This window comes from Pleurodeles waltl, chromosome 4_1 (genome assembly GCF_031143425.1).
Source record: "Pleurodeles waltl isolate 20211129_DDA chromosome 4_1, aPleWal1.hap1.20221129, whole genome shotgun sequence".
Classification (NCBI taxonomy): Eukaryota; Metazoa; Chordata; class Amphibia; order Caudata; family Salamandridae; genus Pleurodeles; species Pleurodeles waltl.
The window spans coordinates 781,261,464-781,282,246 of record NC_090442.1 but is presented as its reverse complement, the minus strand read 5'-3'; the positions used below and the strand labels follow the sequence as shown (position 1 = coordinate 781,282,246).

The following is a 20,783-nucleotide window of genomic DNA, read 5'->3' as shown; positions in this document are numbered from 1 at the left end:
CCCTACTGTGATGTCTGGGATGTCTGTGTTGCGCCACAAAAGTGCTTTGGAGTGTATGTGGCTGGAAGCTTTTAACAGTTTGAGGGCTTGCAGCCATGCATATTAAGAGGTTGTATAATGGGATTGGAGATGGGGGGTGAGTCGGGGTCTCATGAAGTAGTAGATAGCGAGGTCCCCAAATGTGCTCAAAATATATCTTTCTAGGACAACCCAGGAGGGTATTGCTCTTTGTGTGGGCAGCATGTGAACTGAGTGAGCCAGTTGCTGTGGCACCCAATAGAACTCCAGGTGGGGTAGCCTTAGGCCACCCTTCTCCGTTGACTTGTGGAGTTTGGATCCTTCCAATCTTGGTATACCCGATCCCCATATAAACTGGGAAATGGGGTGGATACACCCTTGAAAACAGATATAGTTACATTTAGGTTCTATGCTCATTTTGAGAACCTGGACTGTTCCCCACAGGGATGGGTTTAAGTGGGGCCACTTATGAATGTCCTGCTCCATCCTATTAATAATTGGCAAGAGATTATCATTGACCATGTTGTGTAGGCCCCAGTTTATGTAGATCCCCAGGTACTACAGTTTTTTGTGTAGCCAAGTGAAAAGTAGATCCCCTAGGGAACACTATTGTGGTAATCGGTTTTTAGGGACAGTGACACACACTTGGACCAATTTATTTTGTAGCCTGAAAACCGTGACAAGAGGTTGAGTTATCAGATAAAAGGCTATATCAACTGGGTGCAAAAGGGTTAAAAAGACGGTGATCTGCATAATAGCATAATTTAACCTCCCTCTCCACCATTATTATAACTTTGATGTTATTGTTACGGTGTATGGCTATCGCTGAGGTTCCAATAAGAATAACAACGGGAGAAGGTACAGCCCTGCAGAGTACCTTGTGAGGAAATCAAAACGACACAGCTGACTGATGCAGTAGGTTTACAATACTTCCTTTTGGTCAATTTGGGGCAATTCTCGCCACTGACCATCATCTCCATGGTCCCAAAGAAGTAGCCCCATTCCATGTAATTAAAGGCTTTTTCAGAATCTAAAGAGAGGACTCTTTTGTCAAGATCAGTCCTGACCTGCCACAGTACGTGGGAGAGGGTATGCAAATGGTTGGTCGTGGAGCGGCCTGCCGCCAATCCCATCTGGCAAAGATATATCAATACCAAGATGATGTAATTCAGGCAGGTTGCAAAGATTTTGGCCAGTATTTTAACATCCACGTCTATTAATGAGATGGGTCTGTAACTAAAACATTCAAGTAGGTTTTAACAAGATTGTGGGTTCACTGAGATTCTGGCTCTAAGAAAGTCAATAGACAGGCGCTCTTGCATGACAGCTTCATTAAATACAGAGACCAGGATGAGGATAGGCAGGGCATTGATCATCTTATAAACTTCCACCAGGAATATGTCCTCCCCATGTGCCTTGCCAATGGGAATAGCATTGATCTCTTCAGCGACTTCCTCTGCAGATACCTTCTCTGCTCGCATGTCCTCTTGGGTGCATGTAAACCTAGGTATGTTGAGGTGGTGGAAAAATGACATTTCGTCAGTGAGGGATGAAGTGTCCTTGGAGGCGTGGAAGAGCTCAAAGTATTTCTGGAATTCCACAGCTATGTAAGTGGGAAGTTTCAGAAGATACCGATTCAAGAAGCAGAGGGCCAGTATCATTCTAGAAAAGTCCAATTGGCGGAGTTGGGAGTACAACAGGTGGCTTGCTACCTCCCCCCCTCCTCAAAGTGCCATTGCCGAATGTGGAACAGACATTTCTCTGCTTCTGTTGTAGACAGCGTGTTGAGTTTGAGTTTTATTGCTAGGATCACAGAAAATGAGGATGTCAAGTAGAAGACAGAGGTCTCTAACTGTAGCTGTATCTGAGCGGCCTGCTGTTTGGTCAAGGTGCACTCTCTCATTACGTATACCCTCAATGTGACTTTCCCACCCCCCCTACAGGGTCAGTGTGGATGAAACCGAGTGTCTGCTTTCCCACAAGAACCTCCCCACATGGGCAAGTAGATGGCGTGTTGAGGTGGGATCTTTGTAATTGGAGAAAATCATGCATCTCAAGCTCCATGGTGGCTGCTGTGGGCTTACATCTAGATGCAGGGCTAGGATATCGTGGTTGGAAACCTGAAGGGGGCTTTGGAAGATTCAACCAAATGCTGTAGAAATGAAGGTGGGCATAACAAGTAATCACTCTAAGTGAGGATGGTGTGTGGACAAGAGGGAAAAGTATAATTCATGTCCCAGGGATGTAGTAGCAGGGCATGTTCCCGGATGAGATCAAGTAATATACTGCAGCCATTATGACGCAGTTCTGGTTTATCCAGTCTGTCCAATGTGGGGTCATGGACCACATTCCAATCACCACATAGAGTAACTCGAGTGGAACCAAAGGAGGTAAACTGTCTGCTGATGTGAGAGACTAAGGCAGATTTAGAGTCCAGTGGGGTGTATATAGAACCCACAATGTTATGTGTTGCTTGAATCAGGAGTTTCACAGAGACGCAGCAACCCTCGGTGTCCACCTAAGTATGCAGCAATTTGAATGAAGCTTAGCTCCTGTCTGGAGAAGGAGGGTGCCTGGTTGAACCAATGGCAGGGGAACATTGCCTAGAGCTACTGGGGCATTCCCTGGAGCTTCCACAGTTCAGCACCTCCCTTATGAAGTATAATATACACTGGGCTGAGGAGTGAGAAAGCTTACTGCTTCTTGCTCCTGTGGGAGAACTAATGGTGAGCTACCAACCTCGCCAGCTGTTTCCTTCCAGTTTTACAATATCATGGACATAGCAACAAAGGGATGGAGGGGTTAACCTCCAATCCCCAGATCTTTGAGTGAGGGAGATGTAGAGGACAGGGTTTGAGCTGCCAGCCACGTTTTACTGATTTTTGGTTTGCATGCCTTGTGTGGTTCTGGTTTTAAGTCTCCACTACAGACAGATAGAAATGTCTGTTGAAGACCTATTTTTCCAATACTTTTCATATTCTCAGAGGCCATCAGGGTCAACCCGTTGTGAGCGCTTGGATGGGTTTGTAGGCTATCATACACCCAGGTTCCCGAATCAAAGGCTTTCCTACCTGATCTTGTGTTTGCCCCACCCAGGAGCAGATCATCCTTACATTGTTTTAGTGGGTTGATGTAGCCTTCCACTGCTGATGGCAGACCTTGCTGAGAGGAGCTCTGTGTCCTGCTCTTCTCTCTCCTGCCCCATTACTCCCCATCCTGCTCTCTGTTATCTCCCATTTTGCCACTACTCACCCAACATCTGCTTGGTTACAAGCCATGTCCAAATCACGTGCTGCCCACCACGCTATTTTAAAGTGTTTTTTTTTATTATTCCAATCGGGCCATATTATCTAGCAGCTCATGCATGTGCATGTGTGGCAAGCATTTAGTAGTGCAAAGATGCTTGAAATACGTGTTAAAACGTAAATGTAACAAAATGAATTCCAATCTGCTAACATTGAAGCGCGTGAAAAGGCGAGATCAAACTTTAGCAAAGTCAAAATGTTTCATGGCTGAGACCTATTGGCTTTGCAATGCTTCTTACACGTGTCTAGCCCAGAGCGAGGGATCGTGGCCTTCAGCTATTATAAGAGGGGCAAAGGCTGTTCAGATCACATGTAGGGAATCGTTGCTCCCTGTTTTTTACAGGCTTTAAAACATAATAACATTGGTTAATTCAAAAACGGCTTATGTGAGTTATTTTTCTGCATTTTCTCTACGGTTCCATTACCATGAATACAAATATCGTTTCTTTTATTTTCAATTAACTACAGAAAATACTGGAAAGTTATATGTAGAATGATTTGGAGATTATATCCACCAAGCAAGATGTGAAAAACAAACAATAGTTATGAAATCATGGCCCTCATGTACAAATATTCCATTTAAGGATTCATAAATTGCAACACAAAATAATTCGCTATTTTTGATTCCTTAAATGGAATGTACAAAAATTGATCTGTTAAAAGTGGTTGTAATTTGTGCACTGACTTCTAACGAATCCATTGGAATTTTGTGAAACACCTCTGCATTAATAGGTTGGTTCTCAAAATACCGAATCACAGTTGCTCGCAATTCGACCTATTTCATTAAAATGCATGAGATAGATCGTAAATTATGACCTATTATAATTGGCTACAATGATAGGCACGGTGACCTGCCGGAGTCAAAAGACCATCATGCCTTTGATAGCAGACAGGGGTCCCATGGACCCCTGTCTGCTCATAAAAAAAACATTCACAAAAGGGAAAGGTTCCATTTGGGACCCCTTCCCATTTGCGAAAGACTTACCACCTCTTTTGAGGAAGTGGTAAAGTATTCATGTTTTGCACACAAATGTGGATCCCAAAAGTTTTTTACACAGCGTAAAGATTCGGTATCTGTAAGGAGTGCCCTTAACACGTCCTTTCCCAAATACCGAATCTGTTTTTATTCCCAAACCCATATAGCGATTTCGTAAGATTTGGTAGCATGTTACTGAATCACTATTTGAGTTTGGTGAATTGCCATTTTGTGGTCAGAAAGACTCTGATTTTACAAATCGCAGCCTCCCTGGCCTTAAAATTGCTTGATACATGAGAGCCTCTGCGTACTTTCGCTTTCCTCTGCTTCCTTCTAAGCACAATACAAACCAGTTAAGAAAACACATCCTAACGAGTTACAAAATAGATACGACTTTTCGAAAAAAAAAAAAAAAACCTTTATTAAACTACTAAAACTACTATTTGTTGCTGGAATAAGGAAGTATTTTTGAACAAAATTTTTGTTTGAAATAAGTTTAATATAAGAGTGAAGCACTTAGGCGAAAAGCAATCAATCCTGATAGCCACCCATATATGAGTTTTCAAAATGTTCTCAACTTGTGCAAGGAGCATGGAGGGCAGTGGGTTACCGCTAACAATTAACTAGCATGGGCTCTTTGGAATTCATAACATCTAACCTCAAATTTCCAAACCAAACCACAGAACTGGAAGACTAGGCTGAAATCCTTTCTCCCCCGTTTGTTCCAGTTTTGTGATCTTCTGCGATTTCATTTCTGTCTGTGTTTTCTTTCCGCTACCTGCCGAAAACGTTGGGCTTAAAAGCAGTTCTGTTTGGTCCAAGCACATTGACAGGGTGTATATTCAATACTGGCGCACTTGGACTTTTCTTTTACACTACGCATTCAAGGAAGACATCAATCAAGAAGATTACTTCAAAACATTCTGTGAGGAAAGTTGATAACACTGATAAATCAGATTCATTTTTTGGGAGCCCAAACCCCCAAAAAGACAGCCAATTGGATTTTAAAGTCTTTGTTCTAAAAAATCTTTATAGATTAACCTGCCCAAATTAGTGCAGTCATAAAAACACAAGCGACAGACCACATAAAACTTTATCTTCTAATCGTACATGTTAGTGCAATTAGCACAATAACAACTTTTGAATTATTTTATTTCCTCGGTGTGTTTACTTTGGCAAACATTTTACTGACTTGTTAAACCAGTGCAGTGATGCCTCTTGCCGCCACAAAGGGGCAGTATAGTGACATCGGAGCTGATATTCTCCAAAATGGCACTGCAGCTACAGAGCAAACACTATAATGATAACAAAAAGAGAGGATGGACGTTTAGGATAGAGTGTGACAAAGAGGTGAATTAAACAACTAAACAGGAATAGTTGGTATTGTGGACACTCTATCACTATATTAGCCCGAAGAAGGGGATTTTGAACTATTTTCAATGCCATTTGCCTTCACAGATAATAAGACGACAATGGATAATTTACACAAACATTTACATCAATGTTTCGCAGTTTGCACTTATAGAAACATTTTTATTTGGGGACATTCACTTCTGGTCTCATCAGGAGTTACTTTTGGGTAGCGCGTAACCGACCTGGTATTAACATATTCGTCGAAGTTTACGCGTGTAGTTGTGAACGTGAGCCTGGCGGAAGCCGACCTCATTCCAGTCCTCTTTCGTTGGGAATGGACACATTGGTGTGCACCTGTTATGACGCACCCGGCCATGTCTAAGCCTTCCTTATGCTGCAGCGGAAGTGTCGTATGTCCAGGCCTGCACTGGGCTCCAGCCTAAAGGCACTGCTGTCCCTGCCTCTCTAACAGAGGGGGTGAAGGAGGCACTGCCCAGCTAGGGCCCTTGTCTGTCTGGGCTTGTCAAATCTCTGCCGGCCCTGTTTAGTACTGCCCGGTCACCGATCTCTGGTGTGCCTGAGCCTGCCCCGTCTAAGCGTGCTGCTGTGCCTGTTTACACCATGCCTAGCCCTGTCTGAGGGACTTGTGCACCAGACGCCTGGCGGCCCTCAAGGGCAGCACCCCCAGCATGTGCTGCGCCTCTGTAGCAGGGCGCTTCACAGTTCTCTTGTCACTGCACTAACTCTAGGCCGAGGCCGTCCTTGGAAAGAGGGGAGGATAGGCCATTATTCTTCGTTTCTGTGTCCCCTAAACAGTGAAACTGCTGATTCTGGTGGTGTTCTGGTAAGCAGGGGGGTGTTAATGTTAACCCATTAGCAGTAAGACGCGGGCACGTGCACCTGATTAGCTCCCTCTGCCTCCTCACCCACTAGGCTGTTAACCAGTGCTTGCCTACAAGAAAGAAGGCGGAAATCTAGTGGCTACATTTTATTTTACTTTTCACAACACCAAGCTTTGGCATAACAACATAGGAAACAATCATCTCTATGTGTTCTTTTCCAGCCAACAGCATCTTACATCTACGGGTTTTAGTTTTGATTTAACATTTTTTATCATATGTTCAAAATCCCAGCAAACAAAGTGGTTTTAGCCAAAGTGCTACAGTTGGCTGGAGGTGTTATTCATGACATGGAGCCACAAGTAGGCTCTGTTTTAAAATGTTACAAATTCATCTACTCCTTTAAAAAAATTGCTTGTTTCATGCGTAAAATCTAAGGCTCCACTCTCTTAATCACATCACACATTAAAACAAGCATTGGCAAGCTGAATTGTTTGTTCAAATTTGCAGTGGAAAACTTCATACCGAGCTTAACAACGCAATAAAGGAATAACATGGGTACCAGCAGCACAACCTTCTGCAATACAGATCGAGTTAAGGACAGGTGGCAGTAGCAGAAGGAATATTTCAGGATTCTCTCACACATACAGGACAGGCGCAACACAACCCTCTTCATAGAACAGGTACACCTTAGGCAGAAACAATGAAAGCTTCCCAACGTCAGAGGACAGATACTGCTAGGGTAGCATCAACACAGGTTTTTCCAATCACAGGAAAGGTACAAACAGTGCAAGCGTTATTTCCGCACAAAAGATGCAGTAGCAAAGCAAGCTTCTCTCGCTCACAGAAAGCAATAGTGCAATCTTTAATTACCTGCAGAGCAGATATAGCAGGACCGACTAGTACAGCTTCCATCATCCACAGAATACATACACTTAAGATGCAAGTGAGATATAGGTTACAGACAGAGCTCTGGAGTGGGTGCTTAAAGTCCCTGAGATGACAGTTTAGGTAGACAACCTTCACCTTCAAACTCCACACCCAGGCTCACAAAGCACTGCGCAACACCGGACCAGAATACCTCAACAGACGACTTTCCTTCTACACCCTGACCCGGCATCTCCACTCCGCCGACCTCGCCCTCACAACCGTCCCACGCATCTGCAGAACTACAACCAGCGGTAGATCATTCTCGCACCTCGCCGCCAAAACGTGGAGCACTCTTCCCACCCACCTGCGCCAGACCAAAGACCTCCTTACTTTCAGGAAACTTCTCAAGACCTGACTGTTCGAGCAATAGCAGCACCTACTCCACCTCCCACCTCCTCAGCGCCTTGGGTACCTCACGGGTGAGTAATGCGCTTTACAAATTCCTGATTGATTGACACTTTTGTGAATATTTAAGTTCAGACACAATTCTCACCTAAATGATGGTCCTAGTCCGCATCTGGAAAATCCTGCTGCAGACACTTGGAGATCTGCTCTTTTAGTAGATTCTTTTGTGTTCTATGTATTGAGAATTAGCCGTCACCTAGTCGGTCATTGTTATTTGGAGCAGCCTCACCACAGCATAACTAACTATGCAAAAGGAAGGCCGACAGGGACCAACAGCTTTAAAAAGGTTTTGAATCTAGGTGCACCAGGCATTGTGCAATCCCAAGATTAGTGCTGCACCTGTTCACAATGTTGAGGGCCGCCAGTGCTCCAGAGACTGTCTTGACATGGTCTGTGCTTACCTTGTCTAATGACTTTGCTGTGCATACATGTGCTGAAATGACCTAGTTATCATAAAACTAACTCACATTGCTAAGTGGCAATTAATGATCTATGTGTTTAGGGTACAATAAAGATTTTCACATGATGAGTTAGATATGTAGTGTACAATAACCTGTGTTCAATCATGAACTTCATAATTCTTTTTTTTTAAATAGTATTTCTTTATTAGCATTTTCTAAGTAAGCTACATAGGATTCAGTTATCTCATACAGAAAAAAAACAATTAGAACAGTCAACAATGTTAACATTCCCATGCATTATCATATTATATTGTAGTGTGTATCGCTATAACTGGCTAGGTTAACCAAGCCCCACCCTGCAATCACCCAGCAAACAAAATACAGCATCAGGCACCTCTAGGGAGCTCATGTCAAGTTGGAGCCCCCATATATGGAAATATGCAGTCATTGTTAGTAAGGGTTTACTCCTCAAAGACAGTCTTGTGCACCAGTGTGGGAGGGCCAATCCAGACAGTGATGAATAGCGCGTAGCATCTGCATCTACCGTATGTTGGTGAGCGGCCAGTGCCTGAGGACTAGTTAGCATCTGTCATGGCATCAGAAGGTTGGGTGAAAAGATAAGTCTCAAATGGCCCCCAGATATCCCTGGCTCCAAAACTGGGAGGGGGTGCGGCAGTTCAGCACACACAGTGAGCTGATCCCTACAGTATATCAAATTCTGCAACCATTCTTTAAATTCTCATGCTCAGCATTTACCTCATCTGCATGCCACCTGCTTCTTAGCAAGTGGCAGGCTGAGTGAAACATACTTCCGGAATCCTGCCTTAATGTCCCCTCTGTGTACTAAGATTGCCACCAATGTTGTGTGGGTGATTGGTTGAATAACCATGAGTGATAGGGCAGTCTAGATCTCCCTCCAGAAGCTTAGAATCTGGGGACACGACCAGGCCAAGTGAAGGAAATCTGTCCCTTCTACCCCGTATTTAGCGCATCTGTCATCTGGGCGTAGAAGATATTTGTGTTATCTTACCAGAGGGTAATACATCATGTGTAGGAATTTATAATGGATGATATGTAGTCTGCTACACAAATCAATTTGCCCTGTCTACAGGCAACAGTAAAGTCACTGTGCATCAGTGAGTCGGGTTCCTGGTTCCAGGTTCCAACCCTCCCGGGCTCATCCTTTCGCATATGTCTACTCATGGTGTGCCGTATCGGATACACACCAGGTAGCGTGGCCCTTCCAAATTAAGCAGTAGATGCAGCATATTAAGTATGAGGGCTTCCCAGGGGAAATCTGGGGTGGCAGTTTTAACATCATGCCATAACCTGATGTATAGGAAGACATCTAGCGGTATCTGTGTCTTGTCAGCAAACAGCGTTTCACGATTAGTAAACTGACCATCCTTATAGAGGTTCCCCCAAGTGTTGACTCCAGACCCTGTCAGCGTATTCCGGCAGGTGGTCTCACATGTAACTGGTATGGCAGCTTGGTTGTGTAGTGGAATGGAAGGTGAAAACAGCGGTTTTCCAGCCATTTTGTCAGGTGCCCCCATGCTGCATTTGTGCAGGCAATGGTGTAGGACAGGCTACAGAGTGTGCCTTAGGTCCCAAGAAAGCAGCGGAGGGGATGGGGGCGATGCATCCCTGTTCAATGGCTAGGTGTGGCATGTAAGGGGGAGGCTTGTACCAGTAAATAGCATAGTGGGCTTGGGTGCATAAATAATACAGTTCCATGTTTGGTGCCTCGAAGCCGCCTAGTTTAAAAGGCTGAGTAAGCAGTTCCTATTGCAGCCATGGTTGCTTGCCTGCCCAGGCTAGGTGGATCAGTTGTGTCCTCAGTAACGGAGGGATGTTAAGGAACATGTGTAGTAGTTTTGGCAGAATAACCATTTTCATGAGAGAAATACGGTCTGCCAGAGAATGGGGCAATAATATCCAGCTAGTGATGTTGTCTGTCACATTAGACAAGGCAGTACCAAAGTTTGCCCACAGTAATTCCTCTCTATTTCTAGATACGTCAATGCCTAAATATCTGAGGCTTGAGTCGCTGGAAGTTCAGTTGGGATCTCTGAGTGGTTGTGGTTAAGGAGAAGATATTAGATTTCTCCCACCTTATCTGAATGCCTGACAATCCTCCAAAGCGACAAACTCACAAAGCATTGCATTCAGGCTGTCCCGGGGGTCCCTAAGGTGCAGTGTGATGTCATCCGCGTAAAGTGATAGTAATATGTGTCTAGCGGAGATCTGATTGCATATTGTCGGTAATGCAGTCGAAGCTTGGCAGCTAGTGGCTCAATCGCAAGAGCAAACAACTTAGGCGATAAGGGACACCCCTGCCATGTGCCAGAGTGATATTGAAAGGTGCCGAACACGTGCCTTTAACTTGAATTCTAGCAGTTGGATTGGAAGTTGGATTGGAATAGAGGAGGGCAAGCCACAACAGGAACGCAGGGGTAAACCCATCCACGGGAGCACAACCATCAGGTAGTCCCACTCAGGTGAATCGAAAGCATTAGTGGCATCGAGAAAGACCACAACCTGGATAGATCCACAACGCCATTCCTCTCTCGACTAACCTCAGCAGACCCAAGCGCCAGCCTGACAGAATCCAACCCGCCAACTTGCGATTTCTCAACCACAACCCCTGTATCCGGTGCACTGGGCAGGCGAGTACTCCTAGCCATTCACCGTCAGTCCGCCATGGCAGGCCATGTGTGTGAGGCCTGCGCCCCCGGGCAGCTATGAGAAGAGCCATACCACATCCGAGCCGAGAGAGGCTACCAGAGGTGAGTGTAAATGGGAGGGGTCCTCCAGCAATGCTACCATGTTGTGTATCTGTGCCTCAGGCCCGGTTCAAAACCAGAGGTGCGCCACTGGGCTGCAAATCTGAAAGGCCACTCGCTGCCCTTCACTGGACGTCGCCCGCTCTCCTCACCTCAGTGGAACTCGGGACTCTGGTTGTTCCTCCTCTGAACTGGGGGCAGCCAGTTAATGCCCCGCCGTGTGTCGGTGTCGCTTCAGTGCAATCCCAGCGCCGCAGCTCACTTTGCCCTGTGGCACCCCCATAAACTTCTTACTTAAGATGCAATAAACAGTAACAGATGTTCAATTTATAAGCAGGCATCCAAAGGTGCATAAAACGGGGTTGAATTAATAAATTCAACCCCTCAGTAAACACTGAGGCGAATGTTCTGGTCACTTATGCGACATTGCCAAGACTCTGTTGGACGTGCTGGGAGTTATGAGGGCCAGCAAACAGTCAGCATCAGCCTTGACGTGAGCTTTGATTGAGCCCTTGCTCCTTGCACCTAGGCTCTGATCAGGGAGCTGGGAGGGAGAATACTTGGGGATAGAGTGTGTGAAGTTTACCAGCACATGCAGGCCCTCCACATGCTCTTTTCAGCACAGCCAATGAGGCGTCCGAAATGGCGCCTGGATGCAGTGACCACTCTGTGGCTTGCTACAGGATACCCCCAAGAGGATGTGGCCTCTGTGTTTGATAGCCTGCCAAGAGCACATCGGATACTCCTGAAGGGTCCCAGCTCACTGTCCTGGAATCCTCCCTACGAGGCTTTCAGCCAGCTATCCACGGGCTGCTGGACCCCCGCTCAAAGGAAACAGAGACCCTGTCCTGGCAGTGGAGATGATCGCAGACATCAGAGCCTGGAGGCCCGGCCCCACCGAGCGCATGAGCAGGAATGGAAATGAAGAGGCCCTGGAAAAATGCAAAAGCCTCTAACACGGTTACATCTCAAGCTTTCTTGTGCAGCGCTCTGTGGCTTTCTAGGTAGGTTCACACAACGTCAACATCCATACTTACCGACGCTTCTACTATGCAACATAAGGACAAGATGTATTTCTATTAATTTCAGAATATTCACAAATGCCCCAGAAAGGAAGCAGCTGGTGGTGCTCGCACTCGCACAGAAGTGCACTGGTGGCTGTAGCTGCTGCGTTTCTGACACCATTGTGTACCCAGACAAGTACTCCAGGCTATGACAAGTGGCCCTGGGAGCTCAGTTGGGTTTGGGGCCGGCTTACATGCAGGGAACTACATGTTTTAATCTGTACACACACTCTGAGGGGACCTGAATGTGCATTGCCCTACTTCTTCCCCTTTTTCGTCTTGCTTAACAGTGGAGCACCCTGGAACCTATTGTTGTCAAATCTGTAAAATGTACCGCGTGGACTTTAGCTTCACTCAGGAGTATTTCTGATCAGTCTATTGTTTGTTTGTGTATCATTCCACCTGATATACAGTGCTTGCCTTGCAAAGTATGAGGCACTGTTTTGCATCAGGCAAGCACTCGGAGTCATCATCTATTAAATTATTTCTCATAGGGGCATTATAAAAAAAAAAAAGTGGTTGTTTGGGTGATTTTTTCACTGCATCTGGCTTTTTGAACTTTTTATTCTTGATTTAACAGGCAGCCAGACCTACTGTCTTTGCCAATGGTAGCTATTACCTTCTTAGGAACCGTGAGATGGAAAAACATGGTTACAGAGACCCTGGTAATCTGATGCTTAATGGAAAGTTCATGACCACAGTGTACATCTGGGCCCCTTACCATCCTAATAGGATAAGGACTAGCATCCAGGGTACGCGACCACAATGCCAACGAATGAGGGATGGTGGGTCCCACAAGCACCACTTACTCAGTTTTGCCAGTGTTCAAACAGCTGGGTGACATCCAGTATGAGACCACAGTGGAAATTGCTGCTTGCAAGATCGGGGTTCTCATTCAACCTCACTAAAAGATATATGTCATCAGCCTAACACCTAAAGAAAGCAGTGAAGTAAAGTTTGAACAAATGAGACCAAGGACAGAACCTTGCAGCACCCCACAGGTCAAAGGTTTAGAGGAGGATCTGCAAAGAGGCATGGTGGCCAGCTGACTGCAGTCTGAAAGATAAGAGGAAGCCCTTTTTAGGTCGAGCATGGAAGCATGCAAGCACTGCTTTTCGATCTGTTGTCATCTATTCTGTGGGCTTTAATTACGCCCATCTCACACCCATCACTTTCATTTGATCCTGAGCCTGCCTTTCAAAAATCCCTTGGTGTTGTTGGTAAATGCTTTACATTTGTCCCTCCTTATGGACTGCTTTGTTACCGCCTGGGAGACTGACAGTGTTAAATGGATTATTGCACGATCGGCCAGATAGCTTTGTGTCGGTGCACTTTTTTTCTTTTGCCGCACTGCTGCTCTCATGGCAGTATGTTGTTTCTTCATCTTCCTTGGTTTCGGGCTTCTTGCTGTTTCTTTTCAATGTCTGCTGGGTCTTTTTTATTTATTTTTTGTTTTGCAGTTTTATGTAGCGCACTCAAAACGAAGGTATTAGAGCGCTTTATTTTTTTTGCAATTTTATATAGTGCATACTCGATACAAGGTATTACATCGCTTTACATGAGCTCCGGTTACATTACACAAGAACACATTCATTTTTGGTAACAAGTGGATATTAAGCGATTTGCCCAGAATCAAAGGATGTTGAGCTGGCGCCGAGACTCCAGCCGTGCTCCCCAGCACCTAAGGTGGCATCTCTGGCCCTTACGCCACATCCACTCCCCAAGGGTTCTTTGTGTGGTGTGTGTTGGGGCAGTCTGTGAATAACTAATTTTTTTATATAGTCCTTGGTAATACAGGTTCTGCCATTTCATAGCACTGCAAAGCAGGTGCCATTCTTAACAAAATCTCCTTAATTCATTTGCATCGACCTTGCAGAGATGAAGAGGTGAATTAGCTATGTCAGTGTTGTAATCTGTAACATTCTTGTTCTGTCAAGACCTCTGCCGCTGGTGGTTTAACCAACTGACTTGAGTAAAGCTTAACACAAGGCAATAGCACGTGCTCTTGATAACCTCCAGAGGGTAACCCACATAGCACATAGGTTAGTCCTGGGCAAGAAGGCAGCAAAAGGTGTTGCCTCCAAAATGGTGGAAAATGAGTTGTGACTCCAGACCCAAGCACTTCATGGCCTCAAGCTTGATAGCAAAAAACATCTAGCTTTTGGATGTAAATTGGGTCTCTTCAATTAGAGTTCAGTTAGTGCAAGCTCAATAAAAAGGTATGACAGCATTTTACACTAGAGCTGTTTACATAACACAAGAACACCTTCATTTTTGGTAGCAAGGGGAGATTAAGTAATTTGCCCAGAATCACAAGATGTTGAGCCGGCGACAAGACTTGATCCTTGCTTCCCAGCTCCAAGGTCGGCAGCTCTAGCCCTTACGCCACATCCTGTCCCCTAGGGTTCTTTGCCTGGTGCGTGTTGGGGCAGTCTGGGAATAACTCATTTTTTTTATATAGCGCTTGGTAATACAGGTTCTGCCATTTCACAGAACTGCACTCACAGCACTGCAAAGCAGATGCCATTCTTAACAAAATCTCTATAATGAATTTGCAGTTAAGCTGCCTCTTCTATTGTTCTCTTTGCATACAATCAATGTTTTTAAAAGTTAGGGTGTTATTGCCCATGTAAAGGAATAATTCCTTTAAAAGTTTTACACAGAAATATATGGCTTCTCCATTTTCTTTGCTCCTAACTCTTTTGACCCCCTCATTCTCTGAGTTAAATGCCATGATGGTGCCTCCTTGTGGCTTGTTTGGTGCTATAAAAGTTTAGGTAAACACACTAGAAAGGTTGCATCTCTAGGGTATCACCGCCAGTCTGTAAGAATGAGGCAAAAACACTCCCAAGATGGCAGCCTTGTTGTGTCCTCTCTCCTGCAGCAACAGGCCTGGGAGGGTTGCTGTGGCACCTGGCATACATCCATTATACTCAAAACCAAAACACAGAGGTAAAAGACACAGGGGGTCATTATGACCCCGGCCGGCGTCGGAAGCCGGCGGCCTGGCTGGAACCGCCAGAATACCGCTGCGCGGTCAAAAGACCGCCGCGGGTATTCTGGGTTTCCCGCTGGGCTGGCGGGCGACCGCCAGAAGGCCGCCTGCCAGCCCAGCGGGAAACACCATGAGGATGCCGGCTCCGAATGGAGCCGGCGGAGTGGAAGGGGTGCGACGGGTGCAGTTGCACCCGTCGCGATTTTCAGTGTCTGCATGGCAGACACTGAAAATCTTGGTAGGGCCCTGTTATGGGGGCCCCTGCAGTGCCCATGCCATTGGCATGGGCACTGCAGGGGCCCCCAGGGGCCCCACGACACCCCATACCGCCATCCTGTTCCTGGCGGCCAAAACTGCCAGGAACAGGATGGCAGTATGGGGGTCGGAATCCCCATGGCGGCGCAGCAAGCTGCGCCGCCATGGAGGATTCCCCAGGGCAGCGGCCGGTTTTCCGTTTCTGACCGCGGCTGTACCGCCGCGGTCAGAATGCCCAAGGGAGCACCGCCAGCCTGTTGGCGGTGCTCCCGCGGTTGTTGGCCCTGGCGGATTTTACCGCCAGGGTCAGAATGACCCCCACAGTCATTTACAAAGCTAATAGATCTAACTCTCACAAATGCAAGACCTATTACATTGCAAATGCTTGTTAAAACCATGTCTCCAATCACACACCCCTGCAGCAAATGTGTAAGATTTGTATTGCACACAGTGTCGAAGGCAGCGGAGAAGCTGAAAAGAATCAATGCCGCCATGCCACCCTGACCAAGTATAATTAGCAGTTCATTTAGAACTATCAGAGCACCTTTCATGCCATGGCAGGGCTGGAACCCTGCTTGAGCACAGCTATTGCAGGAATAATGAAGGAGGATAGTTGTGCATTAACCTTTCTCTGTTACTCGGGCACTGACTGGCTAAAAGCAGATAGGTCTATAACTGCCCATAATTGAGTTGTCCAGTTGAGGCATTCTCAGTAATGTAAAAATGCAAGCCCTTTTCCGGTCCTGAAGACCTGAAGCTGTACCAAAAGAGTTACCAGATCATATAGCACTGGCACAATTTAGCCATTTTCAAAATTGAATGTTCTGCTCAAGTAACAAAGAAGAAAACTCCTTGTTGTGTGAGTTGTGAAGTCTGTTGTGATAGGAGGTTGTCTGTTGCAAATAAACTAATTCATTTAGAGCTGAAGTAACTAAGGTATTCCATGTCTGGGCATCAACGGAGACCTGAGAAGGCACTGGGCTTAAATGAGTAGAATGGACAACTTGGTAATCTTAGAAAAATTATGTTTTAATAAAGCGGTGGTGGGAGGATCCGTCTTGTGTACTTGAATTGCATCGATTTGAGGTAAATTAGAATAACTGCATGATGCAACCATAGCATAGGGATGTAAATAAGGGTGAGAGTAAAATCATCTGAAGAGAAACTCATATCAATCATTATTTGTGATTTGGCATGGTCATGATTTGAGTAAAACAGAGAAAGGTATATGTCTCCATCAGTGAACTCGTCCTTGGCAAATGAAGTCCAAGCCCTACACATTAAAGTCACTTAATTCTAGAAACTTGGAGACTTTGAGAATGAGAGGAGAGATAAGATGTTATAGTTCCATTGTGAATTCCGAGGCTTTCCCTGGTAGGTGATACAAAAAAGTCTTAAAGTGGTGGTATGACTGAAAATATGTTGGACAAAGATGATTTATTGCAAAAAATGTCCTCAGGTTTCCACTTGGGATTCAGTTTTGGGAGTGGCATGTGTAGTTCAATGACTGGCTTTCTGGCATCAATATTTACAGACTGCTGTGTATGAGGAATGGGCTTTGGGCATGATCTATGGCATCTGCCTCTCAGCTCTAGACTATTCTTTACAGATGCAGCCAGAGTGTTGGCAGATTTCTGATGCTGTGGATCCAGGCAAAGATCCGAGAAAGGCCTTCAGAAGCCGATAGTCTGCATGTGCGAAACTGAGCCCTCAGGTCCTAGAAAACCTTTCATGAACCTCACCGGACGAAGGGAAGACAGATGTGTGCGCCTGGAAGCTCAGCCCAGGTGTAAGCTCTTGCACAGCTCTCTGCAGCCAGACTCAGACAAGCCGCACTTTAAAACCCACTCAGTAACAGACACACCCTACTGTGTATAGCCTAGGGAAGACTATATATAAAAAAATCAAACGTCAGATGTATAACATTGTTTGTTGCTTCTGGAAGAAGTCTGTATATGCACAAGCCAATGTCTCATAAAGATCCCGATGCTTATAAACTACACAAGAAGGCAGTATCGTGAAGCCAATTTCAGACCATTCATGGCTCTCATAAACTACAAATGAAGATCAGCTCACAATTCAGTGTCAGTGTTCATTGTGTACAGGAGAAGACTTCACACAAAGATCAGTGGTAAACCACAGTGATTGCAATGTACAGGGGAAGATTTCATAGAGAAAAAAGCCAGACATGCCTCAGAGATGGAAGATGAAAGGAAAATATATTTTTAATAAGTATAAGACAAGTGCGGTGGTTACGGACTGCAAGACAGTATTTCATGCAAAGGCATGACAGCAGAAAGTCCTAACTTACAAAACTATATTCGCTACTCACTGATATAGCAAGCAAGTGACTGATTTAGGAGCCTTGTTTGGGGTAAGGTAGCTGGGAGACTCTGTCACAAAAATGGTGGGTATCCAATCTAGCCGCGGCTCCTCTGCAATGGAGGAGGAGCGTCGCCCCGGTAGCTCAGAGCCACCAGCTGAAAAATAAAACAATATGTTACTATTGTTTTAATTTTCAGTTGCTGGCTGAGCTAGCCTCTGCAGGGAGGGGAGTGGCCAGACCAGGCAATGGGAGGGGGGAGTCGAGTGCACTTAACTGTGCATGTCTGTTTGGCCGGCTGTTTTAGGCTGGCCAAACAGACATGCGCAGTTAGGTTTCTCCAACCCGTCTATGTTTGACAGTCGGGTTGGAGAAACAGCACAGACTCCTTGTGCCTGAGCGAGCAGTAAACCAGCACACTCAGGCCAATCCCCATGCAGCTCTCATGCTTGGTAATACCATGAGGTCAATAGACTACATTGCCCACTCTTGGACCGACTCGAACATAAAAACACTCATATATACATGCAGCATCATAAAGCAATAATTAAACAAACTTCCTTTATTTACATACAAAATTAATTAATATAACTCAGATACCCCTATCAGAAAAAAAGAAGGACAGAAAGAGTGTCAAAAGCAAGTGCTCGTGTTCAAAAAAGAAAGAAAAGAAAATCAATCTCCCACCTAACTGGTAAAAACACAAATTTGTAGGAAAGCCTGTTGGTTAAACTTTTTACACATTGAATCTTTGAATACACTTGTAAGAGTAGTAAATCCCCATTCAAAGGTCCTTCTTTTATCCTAAACAAACACATCCAGGCTCAAATAATATCGTCAACGTTTCGACCCCCTCTGGCTCTCCGGCTAATTCCGGGGTCACATACGGGTCTTCATCAGAACTAAAAAGATAGGGGACCAATTTGATATACTTCAATTCTTAAGGCCACAGTCCTCCTCAGTTAAACTTCAGACCGCCTTATATCCTAAACAGCTAGGAATATTCTTTCTTCATATTATCACCAACTCTTCAGAAACAATCCTTTTACATTCAATGGCTTTCCACTTCTCCTCCTTTACATAATAGCATGAGAGCAGTGCAGAGATTGCACAGTCTGAAGCTGCTGGGACCAGGAAGAGGAAGGCGAGGCAGCTGCTGCACCAGGCCCGTTTTTCAAAAAAATATTAACCCCTGCGCATTACCCACCCGGGCGCACCCACTGTGCGCTCCCCTCTCCCCACCTTCAGCCACCCCTGTACCTTTGAAATGCGTAGCTGCCACTCATCCCATCCACCACATAGCAAGCGCATTATAGCCTATTCCACTAGTAATACGGCAAATGGCGTGTTAGCCACATTTGGGACAGAATATCCCATTCACCAAACTGTAAATAAGGCCCTAAGTCTCTCCCATGCAAGACCTGACATTCTTTGTGTGATATGAATGTAGATAATGTGCTATCGTCTCTGCTAAAGAATCTTCTCTCCAGCATTTCAATGTATTTATTTTTGTATTAGATTTTAGAAGCGTCGGCAGACATAACAAAATCAGAACAGCATAACAGCCAAAACTGTACAGCAAGGTCATTCTTCTGATGGAAAAAGCAAGGTAGAAGGAAAAAGCCAAAACCTGAAGTGAAGAAAGCACTACTGGATTTCAGTAGACCTTAAAAGGCAGAAATGTTACAATGAACAACTTGGTTGTAAGATGTGTGATATCCTAGAAAAGCTCTAGGTTGTATGGAGATGCAAGATCGAAAGGTGATATGTTGTTTAGTCAACACTATGCTGAGCCCTAGTCACCTGGCTGTCAATCTGCATTTCATGTTAAGATGTCTTTTGCCAGATAAAAAGAGGGTCAATGAAGGTACCAGTGACCATACCGAGACCTCTGACACTCATACAATCACCATAGTCCACAAAAACACAGTACTTATGCACAGGATCACCACAAACGTAGGAACAACCCTTGAACATCCGGGTATCTGGGTTACTCTTTCCCTGGTAGAGATTTGAGGAGTGGAGTATGCTCTATGAACATCTCCACGTTGTATTTTCCTCAATGTGGCATTGTGAGGCATAGCTTTATAGCACTGCACACGCTTTATTGCTGGCCATCTTCCAACAGTGCTCCAAGGTCCTCTTCCTAGGTCACCCTCTCAGCTAAGTACATCTAATTTACTGTGTGACTAAAGCAAGTGTCTCCTTGCAAAGAGAAATTAGTGGTTGCTTTGTTGTTAGAAAGTACCAGCGTGAAAAAAATATAGAATGAGAACAGACCAGTGCATGGGTGAGCTCTGTTTGGCTGGGTAGAGATGCTTCTGCAGGCGCGCAGAAGGTTTCTGTAGACCTCGGCCTCTGTTGAGAGCAACCACCTTGACTATGAAACAGAATCCGTGGTGTAGCAATAATCTCCATTTCATCCTCTAGTCCTAACCAACACCCTTCGTCCCCTGTTCTGCGTGGCGTCTGTCGCAGTATTGGTGATAGAAAGAGGTGAATTTAATATCTCAGGTGGTGGTACCTGTCGAGCACCCTAGACTACAGGACAACATGTCATACACAAGCTGGTGACAGACAAGACCTCACCACACTGTACTGTGGACTGTCACCACGGTGCAAATCATGCCATCTCCAAGGGGTACTGCAGACCCTCACAGACCATTGCTGGTTGTCAGTGTGTGAGGTAGTAGGTGCCACCACCATGCAGTATTGTGTGCTGTCACCATGCAGTACCCTATAACCTCAGACTTCACCTAGACTCCTACTGTTCAGCCCCGTTGGCCACCACCATGCATGCACTAGGCCCTCCCTGGACAGCAGTGCTGGCCCTCACCAATAAGAATGAGCTTCACTATATATGAGTGAGGTGATGAACCTCAATATACCGCGCTGTGGATGCTCGCCACACAGTACTGATGTCCAACCCCACATGGTACCTGTGAGCACTAATCACAAAGCACCCTGGGTCCTCACCACACACACTTCACAGATGCGGCCTCTCCTGGAAAGGGTGCCATGAAATTCCCCAGGGTGGCGAGAAGTAGGGCGAGTAATGATGGACAGCCAGGCTTGGGCTGCAGAGCTGGGGGGTTGGGAGGGCTCAATTCTAAAGCTTCCAACAAGAGAAGCA

General features: G+C 45.5%; 1 protein-coding gene across 1 annotated transcript in view; it reads right to left on the bottom strand.

The window, feature by feature from the left end:
- The window catches only part of SHANK3 (SH3 and multiple ankyrin repeat domains 3), a 1,519,554-nt gene that overhangs the window by 1,078,332 nt on the left and 420,439 nt on the right, over positions 1-20,783 (bottom strand). The gene's annotated exons all lie outside the window — the stretch shown is intronic.